Below are 16,813 nucleotides of genomic sequence, written 5' to 3'. Positions count from 1 at the left end.
GGGGAATACTGGCGGGATGTTGTGCCCGGTGCGGCTGTTTGGCCAGTATCTGGCCATTCGTCCGTCGTCTGTGGCCTTGCTAGTTCATGCGGATGGGTCTCCATTGACGCGTTTTCAGTTTGCGTCAATGCTGGTTAAGGCGTTGCAGCATTGTGGTCTGGATCCAACCGGTTTTCTCTCCTCATTCTTTTCGGATTGGAGCAGCCACTCAGGCTAGTGTGTTAGGATATTCGGGGTCTCAGGTGCAGCGATTGGGTAGATGGTCGTCGCGTAGGTATCAGCTGTACGTGCGGCCTCATTTACTGTAACTTGTCTTTGTTTTAGGGTGTTCTTCCCGGTATGTTTGGATTGTAGGACACTCTTTCATCTATTGGGCTGCTCGCCGGGCAGAGTCTCGTTCATATGGCCGAAATTTGGGGATTCCAGACGAGTTAGCAAGGGTTCGTTGGAGGGGTATTCGGGGTCTGTCATGGTGCCAAATCTACCCGGAGTGCGTTTCTCTCAGCAGGTTTGTGTCTGGGTCTGTGGTAATTGTAATCCATGCAGGGGGGAATGACCTAGGGAGGGTAAGGACGGTGGATTTAATACACGATGTACGGCGGGACTTGGCTCGGTGCATGCAATTATTTGAAGAATGTTGTTTGGTGTGGTCAGAGATTGTCCCCCGTCCGTGCTGGCAAGCCTTGCCGCATGCAAAAGGGTTGGAAAAGGCCACGCGTAAATTTAATGTTGCAATTTCCAGGTTTGTTCGCTGCCTTGGCGGTGTGTCGGTTCGACACACGGAGTTGGAAGGGGACAATCGGAGTTTAATGAGGGCTGATGGGGTTCACCTGAATCCGATTGGGCTGGATATACTTAATGTGGGTATCCAAGGTGGGATTGAAACGGCGCTGTCTGCGGGGGGCGCGATGCCGAAAAATGGAGATCAGGGTCGGCACCGCGGTGGCGGAGGTCCTGGCCAGCGCAAGTAATGCAAGACAAGGCATTGGGGAGTCGCAGCTGCCAGGGCTGATGGCAGAAGGCAGACTGTACGGACTCTTGGAATTATCCGGTATATCTGTCTGTTGGGTAGTCACCCCAACAGCCGACAGGTGATAAAGCTGGCTGAGTTGATATGTTGGTATAATAAAGCTGTGGCCGTTGCCCTTATCCAATACTCAGGTGTCTTGTCGTTATTGGGGGGGGCAACGGGTATGTAAGTGGTCTGCAGTCAAGGGATCCCCTGGACTGTAAGGAAGGGGAGGCATGACTGCTGCCACACAGTAAGGGGTGTGGACTGATGGGATACAATTGTGGCAATATGGGGGACAGTATAAGTATGTATGCTAGGGGAGGGTACTCACCATTCCTGAAAGAAGGCTGGAACAGGTTTTTCCCTTCCCTCCCTCCCTCCCTGTAGGATGATTATGTATGTGGTTCTGTGTTTTGCAGTGTTTGTTGTTTCTCTTTTCTTTTTGTCACAGCTATGGCGGAGGTCCTGGCCAGCGCAAGTAATGCAAGACAAGGCTTTGGGGAGTCGCAGCTGCCAGGGCTGATGGCAGAAGGCAGACTGTACGGACTCTTGGAATTATCCGGTATATCTGTCTGTTGGGTAGTCACCCCAACAGCCGACAGGTGGTGATAAAGCTGGCTGAGTTGATATGTTGGTATAATAAAGCTGTGGCCGTTGCCCTTATCCAATACTCAGGTGTCTTGTCGTTATTGGGGGGGGCAACGGGTATGTAAGTGGTCTGCAGTCATGACACTACCATATTCCCTGTGTGTCTCTATCGTTGTGCTGCTTCCGCTGCTAGCTGACGCTTAGACTAAAGTTTCCATTCAGTTGAACGAATGTCATTGCATCTATAATATGTGAATGCAATAGCAGGGTTTATTGACTCATATGGGCAAGCATTACATATGCTAAACAAAAAGCATGCTTTTGAGAAGTGTCATGAAATTCAAAGTGGAGCGTGCAAGATTAATACTGCAAAGCGATTTTATTTATTTTTTTAATTTAAAAGTAAGAAACTTTTTTGTATGGCAGCCTTAACTTTACTTTAACCCCTTAACGCCGTTACGGCGTGCTATGCCGTCACGGGTTAAGTGGGCTTTAACGCCGTTATGACGGCATAGCACGCCGTAACGGCTTGCAGCCCCAGGAGGTAAGTTATACTTACCTCCGCCGCGATCCGCTTCGGGAGGACTGCCTCACAGCCCAGGCAGCCCTCCCACGGCAAATCAGGCCCCCGGGGGCCATGTGATCGCTCTCAAAGAGCGATCACATGGCCCTCTATAGCTGGCTGTGGATATGCCAGCAGGGGGACTGTTTGAAATATCAGACAGTCCCCCTGCTGGTGGGAAGTATAAAAAATAAATAAAAGACAAGTGTAAAAATAAATTAAATATATTTTTATATATATATAATATGTATATATATTATATATATAATATATATACATATTATATATATGTAACGTCATACAAAGTGTATTTTAATATTAATATAAGTATATATATTAATATTAAAATACACTTAGAATGACGTTACATATATATAATATGTATATATATTATATATATAATAGATGTACATATATATATATTATATATAAATACGTATAATTAAAATAATAAATAAATAAAATAATAAAATAAATAAATAAAATACTGAAACAAAATTTAATATAAATTATATATGCATATGTAATTTCATTCTAACTGTATTTTGTTATTAATATATATATATCGGTAACAAAATACACTTAGAATGACATTCTATATATATCTATATATATATGAAATACAAATAACCGCAAATATATATATATATAGATAAATACATATAATCACATAAAAGATTACATTAGTATACACGTAGAATTTAAATACCTATAAATGCATATATATTAAAATTCTACATGTATATTTAAATAATCTTTTAACGTAATTATGTGATTTGATTAATTAAAATTTGATTGACATGCCTGACAACACAGGGAGAAAGTGCAGAGAATTTAATTTGCAAGCACTATATTTGACCCTGTAACTCTCCAAGACACCATAAAACCTGTACATAGGGGGTACTGTTTTACTCGGGAGACTTCGCTGAACTCAAATATTCGTGTTTCAAACTGGTAAATTGTATTACAACGATGATATTTTAAGTAAAAGTGACGTTTTTTGCATTTTTTACAAACGAACTGCACTTTTATGGACTATATTATTGTTGTAATATGTTTTACTGTTTTAAAACACTAATATTTGTGTTTAGTGAAGTCTCCCGAGAATAACAGTACCCCCCATATACAGGTTTTATGGTGTTTTGGAAAGTTAGAGAGTCACATGTAAGGCTTGCATTTCATTTTTTTCACATTGAAATTTGCCAGATTGGTTATGTTGCCTTTGAGAGCGTATGGTAGCCCAGGAATGAGAATTACCCCCATGATGGCATACCATTTGCAAAAGTAGACAACCCGAGGTATTGCAAGTGGGGTATGTCCAGTCTTTCTTAGTAGCCACTTAGTCACAAACACTGGCCAAATATTTGTTTTTTGCTTTTTTCACACAAAAACAAATATGAACGCTAACTTTGGCCAGTGTTTGTGACTAAGTGGCTACTAAAAAAGACTAAACATACCCCACTTTCAATACCTTGGCTTGTCTACTTTTTCAAATGGTATGCCATTATGGGGGTAATTCTCATTCCTGGGCTACCACACCGTCTCAAAGGTAACATTACCAATCTGGCAAATTTCAATTTGAAAATGTAATGTTCTATATTTGACCCTGTAACTTTCCAAAACAACATAAAACCTGTTAATGGGGGGTACTGTTGTACTCGTGAGACATCGCTGATTACAAATATGTGCATTTTTTTGCAGTAAAACCTAACAGTATTATGACATTCACAGTTAAAATGTCAGACGGAAATGCAAATTTAAAAAAAAATCTTATTTTCTCACATTTTTTTTACTTTTATTCATAATAAATGATGTTCCATATATGAATAGTTAATGATAGATTAAAGCCCTGTTTCTCCTGAACAAAATGATATATAATAAGTGTGGATGCATATAATTTGAAAGAGGGGAACTACGGGTGAACAGACATATAGCGCAAATTCCAGTTTTTGTTTACGTTTTGTTTTGATCAGAACGTGCACTATTGACTCCGTCCTGAAGGGGTTAAACTACAATTTCCTGTTACTTTTTTAGAATCCCATGATGCATCTGCCTTTCTATTATTTAGTTGTAATTGTATGTACAATAAGTCACAATAGGCACAAGACATTCTTAATCTAATTTATATATTTCTTTTCATAATTTGCAGAGCAGGCTTTTTCTGTGTACGGCTACCAATCAACATTTCTGATATATATTTCTGATTTCATTGTGGATTATCTGTTAACAATTATGGAGTAATTAGAAGGATCTTTTGATTTCCATGGTGATTGCTGCACTCTAAAAAAAAAATGGATCAAAAACTAAATTCGAACGGCTTCCAGTGTCTTTTCTTCTAATATTCCTGGAGCAGGGTATAAAGTGCAAAGGAAAGTTGAGTAAACCTTCAGGTAAGTGGAACCCTTGCTGACTAAATGTTAGTTCATTACAAACGTTTCCATCCCACTCTTTGTCTCTATCGTGCCCTTTCCTGTCCTACATACAATAACCTTTGTCTTTAGACGGCCATGGGAGCGAGGATGGTACTTTATATATCCCTCTATTTCTGAACAACTTTATTATAAATAGTAAACATAAGCCAATGCTTTGTAAATCACAGTAGGGCACTTCCTTTAAACAGTTGTTCATACACACATACATATTTTAATTAAAGCGGTACTGTCAACATTTGTGGACTTTGCTGAATTTGCAAAGACCCCTAAAGGTGACAATGTCGTTGCGGGTCTGGTGACTGTTGGGGGGTCAGGTAAAGGTAAGCGCTGCCATCTTGACCCGGCGGATCCTCTTAAATTCCATTAAGAATACCTTCTACTTTTCCCACTATTAGATGAATTGCCTGTTTTTGAAATTTAAAACTCAAAGTTCCCCTGGCCTACCTATATTTCTCTAGGACTGGGACATCCAATGTCTAGCATTGACCATTTACTGGCAACATTCAGGGTGGTCAAAAAAAACTGTTTAAATATTTAATAAATGTAATAAAATCCAGCATAGTAAACATAGTAAAACGGAGCAATAAACAATACAGGGTAATAAGAATATGTTATGGTTATACTCTGGTAACATATTCGTATTGGTTCTACAAAGTAAATTGTTTTGGGGGGGGGGGGGTTATACTACAGTTTCTATGTAAAATAATATTATTATTATTACTAATGTTTTTATGTTCTAGTGATGTTCCTATATGTTCTGTATTGCTTTATTTATTACGCTGGATTAACCTCCATGTCAGTTATTTTTGACCACCCATGATGCTGCCAATAAGTGGTCACATGACCAAATGCAGTGTTTAAATACACACTTGTGCATGTGTGTCAATGTGTGACTAATCAAGTGAGTGTGGCTAGCCATGAGATCCAGACTAATTAGAGATATTTTGTACACAGATATATGGCTAATTAAAAGTGGGGGGGGCAGTGGCATAGCTAGAGCTTTTGCCACCCTGCATTTTTCAGTCTCTCTTGTGACTTTATTTTTTTCGCCCCCTTACAGCCTCCCTACCTCAGAAAAAAATCTAGTGTGGGCCCTCTACCTGGGGTTCAGTGAGGATCTCTCCCTGGGTCCACTTGCTCCTGTAATCTTCCAGATCCTCACTGCTCTAAACTAAAATCCACACTAAACATCACGCAAGGGAGCAGTGAGTAACTAGCAGAAAATCAGCACTCCCTCACTGCCACCTGCCTCTTCTCTCCGGTATATTTCAGAGTAGAACCTGTCATCTAGGTAAGAAGGTGCCTACTGTTCTTGTAAGTAAGGGCTCTCCTGGGGCCCATTTGGCAGACCATTGGCAAAAAGTGAAACCTGGAGGAGCGCCTCCAATTGTGAGAGAGTGCATAATTCGCTATCACACCCTAATACACAAGTGCTTTTACTATGCCACTACTTGATGAATGCCCAGTATATATTTAATTAAAGAAATATATGTTTACCTTTTTTTAATCTAACCTTTGACTCATATACAAACAGGTTTAATTAACCTTTCTGAATAGTGTCCGTGTCTATAGATCTGTTTATCAAAAGGGTCCAAAGCAATAAAACTTACAATAATGGTAAAGTGAACTGAACTGAAAATGTTTACATTAAACTTATTTCTTGGTACCAATTAATAACATTTATGTTTTCTGTTTTTTTTATCCAGCTGAAAAATGAATGGAAATCAGAGAAACTGTTCCTTTTCTGATGTTAATGATGTTGTGAATCATGTGCAATTGGCAATATATATCCCCATCCTTATTATTGGAACAATCCTTAATACAATGGCTCTAAAGACATTCTGCTTCTCAATGAAAAAATACACGGAGGTCTCAATCTATTTAATAAATTTAGCCGTTCTTGACATGCTCCTTCTTCTCTCTTTGCCATTCAAGGTGTACTTCTCTCAGCAAAATGTTACTGGAAACCAAAGCCTTTGTAGCTTTGTCGAGTCCCTGTATTTCACAAATATGTATGGGAGCATATATACTATTGTATTCATCAGTTTGGACAGGTACATTGCTATTAAACACCCATTTTGGGCAAAGCGTCTGCGTTCACCAAAAAATACCACAGTTATTTGCGTTTGTATTTGGATTTTTGTTTGGACTATCAGTGCTTGCACGTTCGGGTCTCGCACAAACCAGGAAAACGTTCGATGCTTCCATAACATGACAGATGACACCTGGACATTCCCAAAAGTCATATCTGTTGAAGTCTTTGGATTTCTCATTCCAGCACTGGTCATGTTGTACTGCTCCATTCAAGTCATCAGGTCTTTGTTGATTCATAGACCGTCGTCGAGGCAGGTGAAGGACTGTAAACCTGTTATTATACGCATCTCCATCTCAAATCTTGTTGTGTTTCTGCTTTCTTTCTTACCAAGTCATGCAGGGATATTTCTGCAGTTCCTGGTTAGACAGCATATCATCACAGACTGCAACAGCAAAAGGAGCATAAGTCTCTTTGTGCAACTGGCACTCTGTATGGCTAATGTAAACTGCTGCCTTGATGCCATTTGCTATTACTTTGCATTGAAAGAATTCCGAAACAAATCCTTGAACAGGGAATCCACTATTTCAAATACAGAAGTTCCAAATAGCCCTTAATGTATCTGACATGGACTAATCTGACTTGCGACCAAAAATGTTTCCAACCCTTTAGTGACCAGACCACTTTTCAATTTTCTTACCGTTTGGGACCAGGGCTGTTTTTACATTTCTGCGGTGTTTGTGTTAAGCTATACTTTTCCTCTTACTCATTTACTGTACCGACACATATTATATACCGTTTTTCTCACCATTAAATGGTCTTTCTAAAGATACCATTATTTGTATCATATCATATAATTTACTATAGAGAACATTGTAAAATATAATGAACAAATGTAAAAAAAAAAAACTTTTTCGAACTTTGGCCCCCAAAATCTGTTACGCATCTACAACCGCAAAAAAACACCCATGCTTAATAATTTCTACATTTTGTCCAGGTAAGTCCAGGGCTCCTATTTGCCACGGACGTACTAGGTACGTCCGTGGTCCTTAATGACCGTTTTTTTTGTTGGACGTACCTAGTACGTCCGCGGTCATTAAGGGGATATACATAGATATAAATATATATATATATATAATTTCATTCTAAGTGTATTTTGATATTAAAAAAATAAATATATATATATATGTATATATGTATATATTAATATCAAAATACAGTTAGAATAAAATTACATATATAATTTTTAAAAATATATATTTTTACAGTTTTTTATTTATTTTTAATTATTATAATTTTTTTATAATGTACTATATATATTATATATAAACATGTGTAATTTTACTGTAAGTGTGTTTTTATATTAATATATGTATATATAATAAAAAATACACTTAGTATGACGTCTCATATATATATATATATATATATATATATATATATATACATATATATGTATATATATATATTAATTTATTAACTTTATTTTTATTTATTTTTTTACTTTTTTCACTAAGCAGTTCAGGCAGCCCCCCTGCTGGCAGCACTGTGGACACCTATTCCAGCCATGTGACCGCTCTTTAAAAGCGGTCACATAGCCCCTGGGGCTACTAAATTGCAGAGGGGGCACTGTCTAGGCTGATCCTAGACAGTACCCCTCAGAAGAACACCGATTGCTGGTGGGGGAATGGCAGCGATTGATAAGTACATGGAGAGGGAGAGGGAGGAAGGGTAGGGGTTAAAAAAAATGTAATTAAATTTATTTATTTTTCACATTTTTTATATTTACTGAGTGCCTCGACCCCTCAACCACTCAATACAGGCAGAGCATCGGAAGCCTGTCTGATGGCTTCTGATGCTCGGCTCTACACTGCCGGGCGCCATGTGCGGCAACCCGGAAGTGATCACTCAGGGTGGAGCGATCACTTCGGTGGCCAGAAGTGAGGGGATATTGTACAATGCCTGTTAAAACCTGATGCGCGTTTCAGCCCCTGACGAAGGAGTCTCGTACTCCGAAATGCGCGTCGGGTTTTAACAGGATATCCCTACACCTTACTAGAGCACTCACCATGCACTTAAAGGGAATCCTTACCTCACTTATTTTTGTTTTTTCTTTTTAGTTGAATATGTAATCTTTTTATTTGTAGCAGGATCAGAGCAGGCATACCGATATAGGGACATTACTTGAAGTGGTAGCCATAGCATAGAACACCCACAAAGGTGTTTCAAGGAGATTGCAGGGAACTAGAATAGTGGTGTCTTTAGTAGCATTGTCCTTCAGACTATATCAACCACTGCTTATAGGCTACAACTCCTATGGTCTTACATATGCTAGAGGAGAATTTGATGTACACTCTCCATTGTTCCCTCTATTTACCTGCTAACCCATCTTAGATGGGTCGAAGGAATTAATGTAATTTTATTTACATATTTTAGTTTCTTGCCCGATTTTGTTTATCGTTCTAATACTAAGAACGACTATGTATTGCCATTTAACTGTTATTGAGGCAGTCTCCTAGATGCATATAGGGATTGCAAGCATTGTTATTCAGAGTGCACTGAGACAATTGTATCATTTCGGTTGGTTGGGAGTACTCCTTAAAGGGGAACTACCCGATTATAGTTTTCTTTTGCATTTATATATAATTTCATACTTAAGTGTGTTTTTATATTAATATATTAAGAAAAAATACAAACATACAGTAGTTAGAGCTTAGAATATAAACATCCCACTGCAGTAATACATAAATTCTGTAAAAAAAACAATGAGAGAGCAGAAATAGTGCAGATAAGCCTTATAAATAGATAGATGTAAGTTATATAGCCCGGTGCTGGTGAGATAGCTCAGTGGGATCAGTAGAATTTATACAACCCTGTTCAAAATCCCGGCATAGTTGACTCAGCCCTGCATCCTTCTGAGGTAGAAAAATGAGCCCCATTAAATTGGGTAATAGTAACATCCCCTGGATGTTGGGAAAATGTAACAACCCCATGATGTACTTAGAAACCAGAGCTATCTGAATGTACCTTTCCTCGTTAAATACTTTGTTATTATTATATATGTAAGATACACTCAAAAAAGTAGAGCCACAGTGGCACCTGGCTCTAGAGTGATGATCCTTAGGGAGATCCACACCCCTCTTCAGTAATTCTGGATAATATAAGCTCTATCAATATCCTTTTGCTTAATAAGTAGATGATTCCACCAAGGTTCAGTTGCAAAGATTTATTGTAGAGATAAAAGTTAAAATTCAATTTTGAATGAATAAAAGACGCCAAAAGGAAATTCAATTTTGAATGAATAAAAGATTTCAAAAGGACTTAGAACTTAACCATTTACCAACTGAGGAAGACAGTATTGGGCGAAACGCGTTATTGTGATTAGACTATTTATAAGGACTTGATTAGCTTTTTTTGTGATATTACATATGTTTTTAAGTTTTATCTATATATGGAAAGCCCTATATTTAACCCTGTAACTTTCTAAAACACCTTAAAACCTGTATAGGGGGGGGGGGGGGGGGTACTGTTCTACTTGTGAGACATCTCTGAACACAAATATGTGTATTTTATTAAAGTAAAAGCTAGCAATATTTTGACATTCACAGTTAAAAGGTCATGCAGAACTTACCTAATTTCAAACATTTTTATTTTATTTTATTCATACTAAATTATGCTTCATATAAGAATATTAGATGTGAAATAAAAGCCTTGTTTCTTTTGAACAAAATATAAGTGTTGGTGCACTTAATATAAAAGAGGGATAATTGTGGTTGAACAGACTTATGGCGCACAATTGCCTCCTTCCTTAAGGGGTTAAGTAGTCAAGGAGACGGGCTGTATTCATGGCATTGGGGCTGTAGTGGGGGAATAGGGGCAGTAGTGGGGTTAGAGGCTGAAGTGGAATGGAATGATGTATCTCTGAAAACTCTTTGCTAAGAATTTAAGTCTGAAAGTAAAGACCAAATTAATTATGAAATGTATGCACAAAGGCATTAAAACAAACAGAGAAACTATATTTGCCCTTTAGAGGACCGGTAACTTTATAACAGAATGAAGAGGATCCACTGTTGTGGACTGTTGTGAGGGATATGCAAAATACACATATGACCATTTTAGCTGATCTTTCATGTTGACATCTAAATATAGTGTTTTAAACTAAACTCAAGTTCATCCTTTTGAACATTGATCCAAAACAAGGTAAGAAAATAAATAAAACATTTAAGCAATATCAATTGTACCACACATGTGAAAAATACAATTGTAGAATAGTACACATTTATTGCAACAATCCTATTTCACCTCGGATCAACCAACTGTTAACTCACATATTAAAAGGGGAATTGTTGTTTCTGTGAAATGTACATCTTTGAATAAATCATTTTAAAAATCACCTATAACTTGTGTTAACCTTTTTTTCATGAGATGCTATTTTTTTATATAAATTTATATTAAAGATTTAGCAAATGACATCATAATCCTGTTCAGACAAGGCAAAGCCAGGGCAAATAGTGTAAATGATAAGGAGATACAGATTAATGTATCCTATTCTCTGTGTGCTTTCTGTATACTGACTGCCAGGTGCAAAGGACAAGCTTTACCCCTTAAGGACACATGACATGTGTGACATGTCATGATTCCCTTTTATTCCAGAAGTTTGGTCCTTAAGGGGATAAAGCAACTATTTACAAGGAGTTAAGACGGAGGTGTCCAGTTGAAAGACAAAGAGGTGTGAATGTCTATATGTAATTATTTTTTTCACACGTCACAAATAGATAAAAAAAAATATTGGGAATTGACAGTTTCCCTAAAACTACTATATGCGTAGATAACATTATATGTTTTTTGTGTGTTTCTTTTTTTAAAGCATCCAGACATTGGTAAAAAAAAATCTCTGTATTTCTAATCTTATAAAACCACCTATGAGTTTATACCAGAGAATACTAAAATTAGATTTTTTTGTTTCTGTAAAGAATCATGTTCTCTGCAAGCGATATCCCTTTTCTTTAATTTTTCTAATTAGGTGACATTTTGCCATTTATATAGTCCTATTAATGAAAAGGTTACACAAAGGATTTTTTTCAATTGGGCCTGCATATATTTATTTAACCCCTTAAGGACACATGACGTGTGTGACACGTCATGATTCCATTTTATTCCAGAAGTTTGGTCCTTAAGGGGTTAATGTTATCATATACCCTCTTAGACACATTATTTTTTAAGTAAATAATGCAAATTTTTAGAGACTTTCTCATTTCCCTATTGAATTTGTACCCTGCTTCTGCAATTTTCCTTGTTCTGTAATATCCACCTTAAATTGCACTGCATATTTAGGATTACATGAAAAAATATGTTTTTTTTGTGCATGACAATACCTTGCTGGCCTTTGCAACTGTTGAGTGACATTGCACACTAGAAGAAATTCTTTATTTCTTATCGTTTTCCCATCAAATTAGCGGAGAATGTGATTTAAAGTGGTCATGGTGCCTCCAACCTCCAGCAGCATCATTGGGTTGTCATCAGCCAGCCCAGAACAAGATTTCCAGGATGACTAATGTAAATTCTGTGCTCTTGGCTAATAAATGGCAATTGCATTGGCTACTGGCTTCTGCAACACTGCAGAAGCTGGAAGTACGTTGTTAGTCTACAAGGGAGCTTGGGAACTCATCATGTACCCAGGTAAACCGTTTGCCCCATAATCGGGAAACTGGAACAGGGTACTCCAGACATCATAACCACTAAACTGGGTTATAGTAGCTATGATGCGCTGACTAGCTATTTAAACAGCTGAGAAATCAATATTAATCTTTTTGCAAAGTTATTTGGAAACAAATTTAGAAATATATGTCACACTTTAAAAACATAATGACACCCTTCTAGAACATGAACATAATTTTTCAATGTATCTTCATTTTTTTTTGTGGCTTTAGCTCTGCATGTCAGAGTTTAATATTTGGTTTTCCAGTGCATGCAATGTTCTCATGCTCACGGCCGTAAAATGTTCACCCACGCACTACCTAAATTAAACATGATTCAAAGCAGAAACCACACAAAACACATTTTTCAGATTTTTTCCAATGACCGTGATTGTATGAGTTTTATAGATTTTAACAGCTAACTAATTCAACACTACAATCTAGTCTCCTCAAATATATTTTGGTAAACTGAGCTCCCTATTCCTGCTACCATTCTCCAAATTGTTGTGTACGGCAATTTAAAATATGAATCATGCAGCTGTATGCTCATGCTCTCTCTGTGATATCACAAAATACCACTTACCATCCTGTACAGTTTGTGTAATAAGAGTTTTAAATGGTGAAGGTGCTGTCATACTTGTAAAGATGGGTTGACATTAATTCTATTAGGGAGCTTGTAAAGGTAGGTTTTATTTATATAAAGGGGTAATCAAATCTGAAATTAAACATTTGCATTGTATAAAAAGGAAATGAAAGCATGGGCATCTGTGCAAACTACACTGCAACACTTAATATAACAATTGGAATGTCACCATTAATATAAGTTAGCTTGTTTCCTGGGACTGATCTTGACATGAACTGTCATTTACTTTATATTTTTATATAAAAAGCCCCACGCCAAGCTTGTGTTATACCACATCTAAATCAATAGACGTGTGTTTGAAAATGTTAGTTTATTATTTGAATATTAACACGGAAAATTATTTTAAAAATAGTAAAATGTGGTATTTCCATTCAGAAGCCCCTGGATAGCTTCAAGATTTAGAAAGTTCCCAAATTAAAACACATTCAAATGCTGGTCAACTTTCAGGCCTTTTAAAAAGATAAATCCCGGTAACTCTCTCTATTCTGTGATAAAGCCCAAAACATCCATTCTAACTAAGGCTGGAAAAAAATCTGTAACTATTGGTTTTATTCAGTCTTCAAAAGACAATGTTTCGACACCAACGTGTCTGATTGGTGGTCAGGTCTCTGTGAAGTCCATCAAGACCCTTTCATTTTAGGATAAAGGCAGAACACTGAGTTACTCAATCCTTGAATTATGTATCAGAAATGAATAGAACATTGTTAACCACAGCTTAATTTCTACATATCAGTAGTTTTCATGGAGCAAGCCTACCCTGTGGACAGGATGAGCAGAGTATTTGCCCTGGACCCTGTGTTTTAGGAGGGGCTACAAGTGTGAGCCATGGTAAGAATTGGTAAAGAATGCACTCCTGTGGAATAGATGCACAACCTGAACAATTTGTATATTCCTGCCTTGTGTCATTTACACGTCTAAATAAATTAGTATCTCTATTTTTAAGAATAGATGAGTAATATGCTGGCGGAATTAGCACCAAAACACCTAGGAAGCAACATGAAGATGAAACATTAATATGTTGCACAAGTGGCTAATATCGACACATTAATTTAGAATAGTTTTCTTGATACTTATATATTTGGAGGAAAGTTGGTAGGGCTGGGCTCCGGTTATTTTAGAAGATAAATTATTGTGAAGTCACTACTTCTACTTCATGTGATATTGTATCCTACCCATTGAATTGGACATTTACTAAATGGAGTGTTTAATCATTTTCTTTACTAATTAATTGTATTGCTCATGGATCGCTAAGAAATATAAGTCATGATCTAAAACATTTTATGATTACAAACGTGACTCAGTGTGCTAGCGTAATTTGCCCCAAGTGTATTATTTGTGATTTGCAATGTATTCATAATGTTGCCAAGACATGATGTGTTTTTATTTTTGAAACCTCCAGACGACTTTTAATTCGAAATTCACATGGGTGAGTATGATCACAACAACTTGATAAAAGCAATCCATCTGGGCTAATTCCTTTGTTGGCTATAATTTAAAATGTAACTTTAGTGGCAACCTAAGGGGTTCATTAAACAGAAATGAAAAAAAAATTAAAAAGAAGAGTTTCCATTAGAGACTGAAGATAGCCTAAAATGAATTTGTAGCAATAACACACTTGACCTCTATTAGAGTCTGTTAATAACTTTGTTAGTTTGCACGTCAATGATAACTACTAAGGTTAAGGTTCCGACCACTGAGGAATGATTATCTTCAATACAGTTTGTACAAGAACACATCGAATGGCACAGTGATGTGCTTTAAGGAGATTTGGACTCTGGTGTCCACAGATGCAGGACAACAGAGAGCAAACCTGGGACAGGGGGACCAGAGCCCTAAAATGAGGGATTTTCCTACCAAACCTGGCACTGTTTGGAGGTATACAACAGTGGGTCTTGAGTTCCACTATATGTTGGTCTTGAATTCCACTTGTTGCTAAAATGCTCCCTGAGAGCAGGCCAAATAATTTAGATACTAGGAAAGTAACGAGTAAAGTATAGTCAAGTAAATCTCTGTTTCTAACATAGGAATCCTGAAGTTCAGTAAAGCAACATCAAAGCGAAAATCATGGCAGCAATGAATAACAGCATCCAATGTAGCACTCTCGTTACTATCAGGTAGTGATCTTTTTGAGAAAAGGCAGGTATATATTTGTGGTTTGTGATCATGAAGAACCGGATGCAGTATTATGTGCTAACAGAAAAGCTCTTAACCACCAGATTGCAAATGACTCAGCATCAGAAAAAGGTCATTCTGGTTGAAATTATTTTACAACATGACAGGAGGCTTCCTATTTCGCTCTACTTTCTTTACTGCACTCCAACAGCAGCACTTTAGCATAGTACATATTAAAAAAACAATCAAAAGAGAGAACATCAAATAAGAGGCATGTCCGGCAGGTCAGACTCAGAGTTTATATCTCATCCTATTTTACACACGTTTGTTGATTACATTTTACCTAGGTTATTGCGGTTTTTCAGTTACTTTATTTCTTCCTGAGCTACCTTTCATGGGCGTCGTCTTCTAGGTGCATGGAACAACCATCTTGATGTGCTTGTTGGGCCTTATTTCTCTTTTTTTCCCTTAATTAATTTATTGACTGTCACTGTCTGATTGCTTTGATGGGTGAGATCCCTATTTATTTCTCTTATTGCCAATCGTACTAGTTTATGCGATTTGCCTGACTGCTCCAGTGCTGGAGTGATGCTGAATTGCATTGCTAACCAATTCGTTGTCAAGGACAACAGAGGTACATAGAATTGAAAAACTAGCCATTATCAAGGATCCACAATGCAGAATAGTCAGAATGAGCCAAGATCAGTAAACCTGGAATCATATGTGCCAATGAACATGTTTTCTGAGCACCAAAAGGGAAACAGCGGCAGGGTAATGGTCAGATAGCAAGTGCAAGCTTATATATATATATCTGCGACGCAAAAAGATGTGAGAACAATGTAGTAGAAATGACACAGGAGTGTCAGAGTCATAAATGATGCCGGTCCTCGTTGCAACATAAATAGGCACATAATTATAGCGAGCAGTGTCTGAATTGATGCATGAATGGGATGAGACAGATGCAAGTGTTTTTTTTTTTTTTTTGTTGCATCTTGGATGTCGATAGTATGAAATGCCATTTTGTTGATCTGACATACCCAAGATCAAGCAGGTGTGTCTGAACAGTGTGACATATCTGATACTGACATTAATTTAAGCTCAGCCCCAGAGTTTTGCATGGTACCTGTGCACTCCTCGGATGTGGAGGTTTTACTGGATCTCGCAGTAGTTAGTGAGTGACAGTAATGGCCAATCTGCTTTGGATGCAGATGATGGGCTCAGGATGCAGGTACAACCTCTAAATATGTGAAGGAATCACCGTATAGGTGAGCCTCACTCAGGCCCCTATACGGATTCCAAAGTTTCACCTACACCAGAGGAGGATGCCATTCTTGATATAGTGCATATTTGTGTACCATTTGACCTCACAGAATGGGAGATAGGAGCTATCTACACATGTAGTACCAGCCATTTCTGGCCATCTTATCCTAAGCCTTACCAACCTCCAAAATTTTACCAGGAAGGTCAACTTTATATCAAGCCAAACCTCACCTCTCACAGAGGATCCACTAAGGGAAGAGGAACTCGTGGACATGGCAGAACTAGATGTCTCTCGGGTCGTTCTTCCTACTCTCCCATCTATTTTCAATATAAACACTGCAGGTCATCCCTACCTTTTTGTTGCACATTTGGGAAATGAACAGATGGATTATACAGACAGTCCAGAGTTATGTAATTGATTTCCACTCCTAACCAGTTCAATTTAAACCTCCTAGATCATTTCACGCCAATCATTA

This window comes from Pelobates fuscus, chromosome 2 (genome assembly GCF_036172605.1).
Source record: "Pelobates fuscus isolate aPelFus1 chromosome 2, aPelFus1.pri, whole genome shotgun sequence".
NCBI classification, from domain to species: Eukaryota; Metazoa; Chordata; class Amphibia; order Anura; family Pelobatidae; genus Pelobates; species Pelobates fuscus.
The sequence above is the reverse complement of the archived record's forward strand: the minus strand, read 5'-3'. Positions refer to the sequence as shown.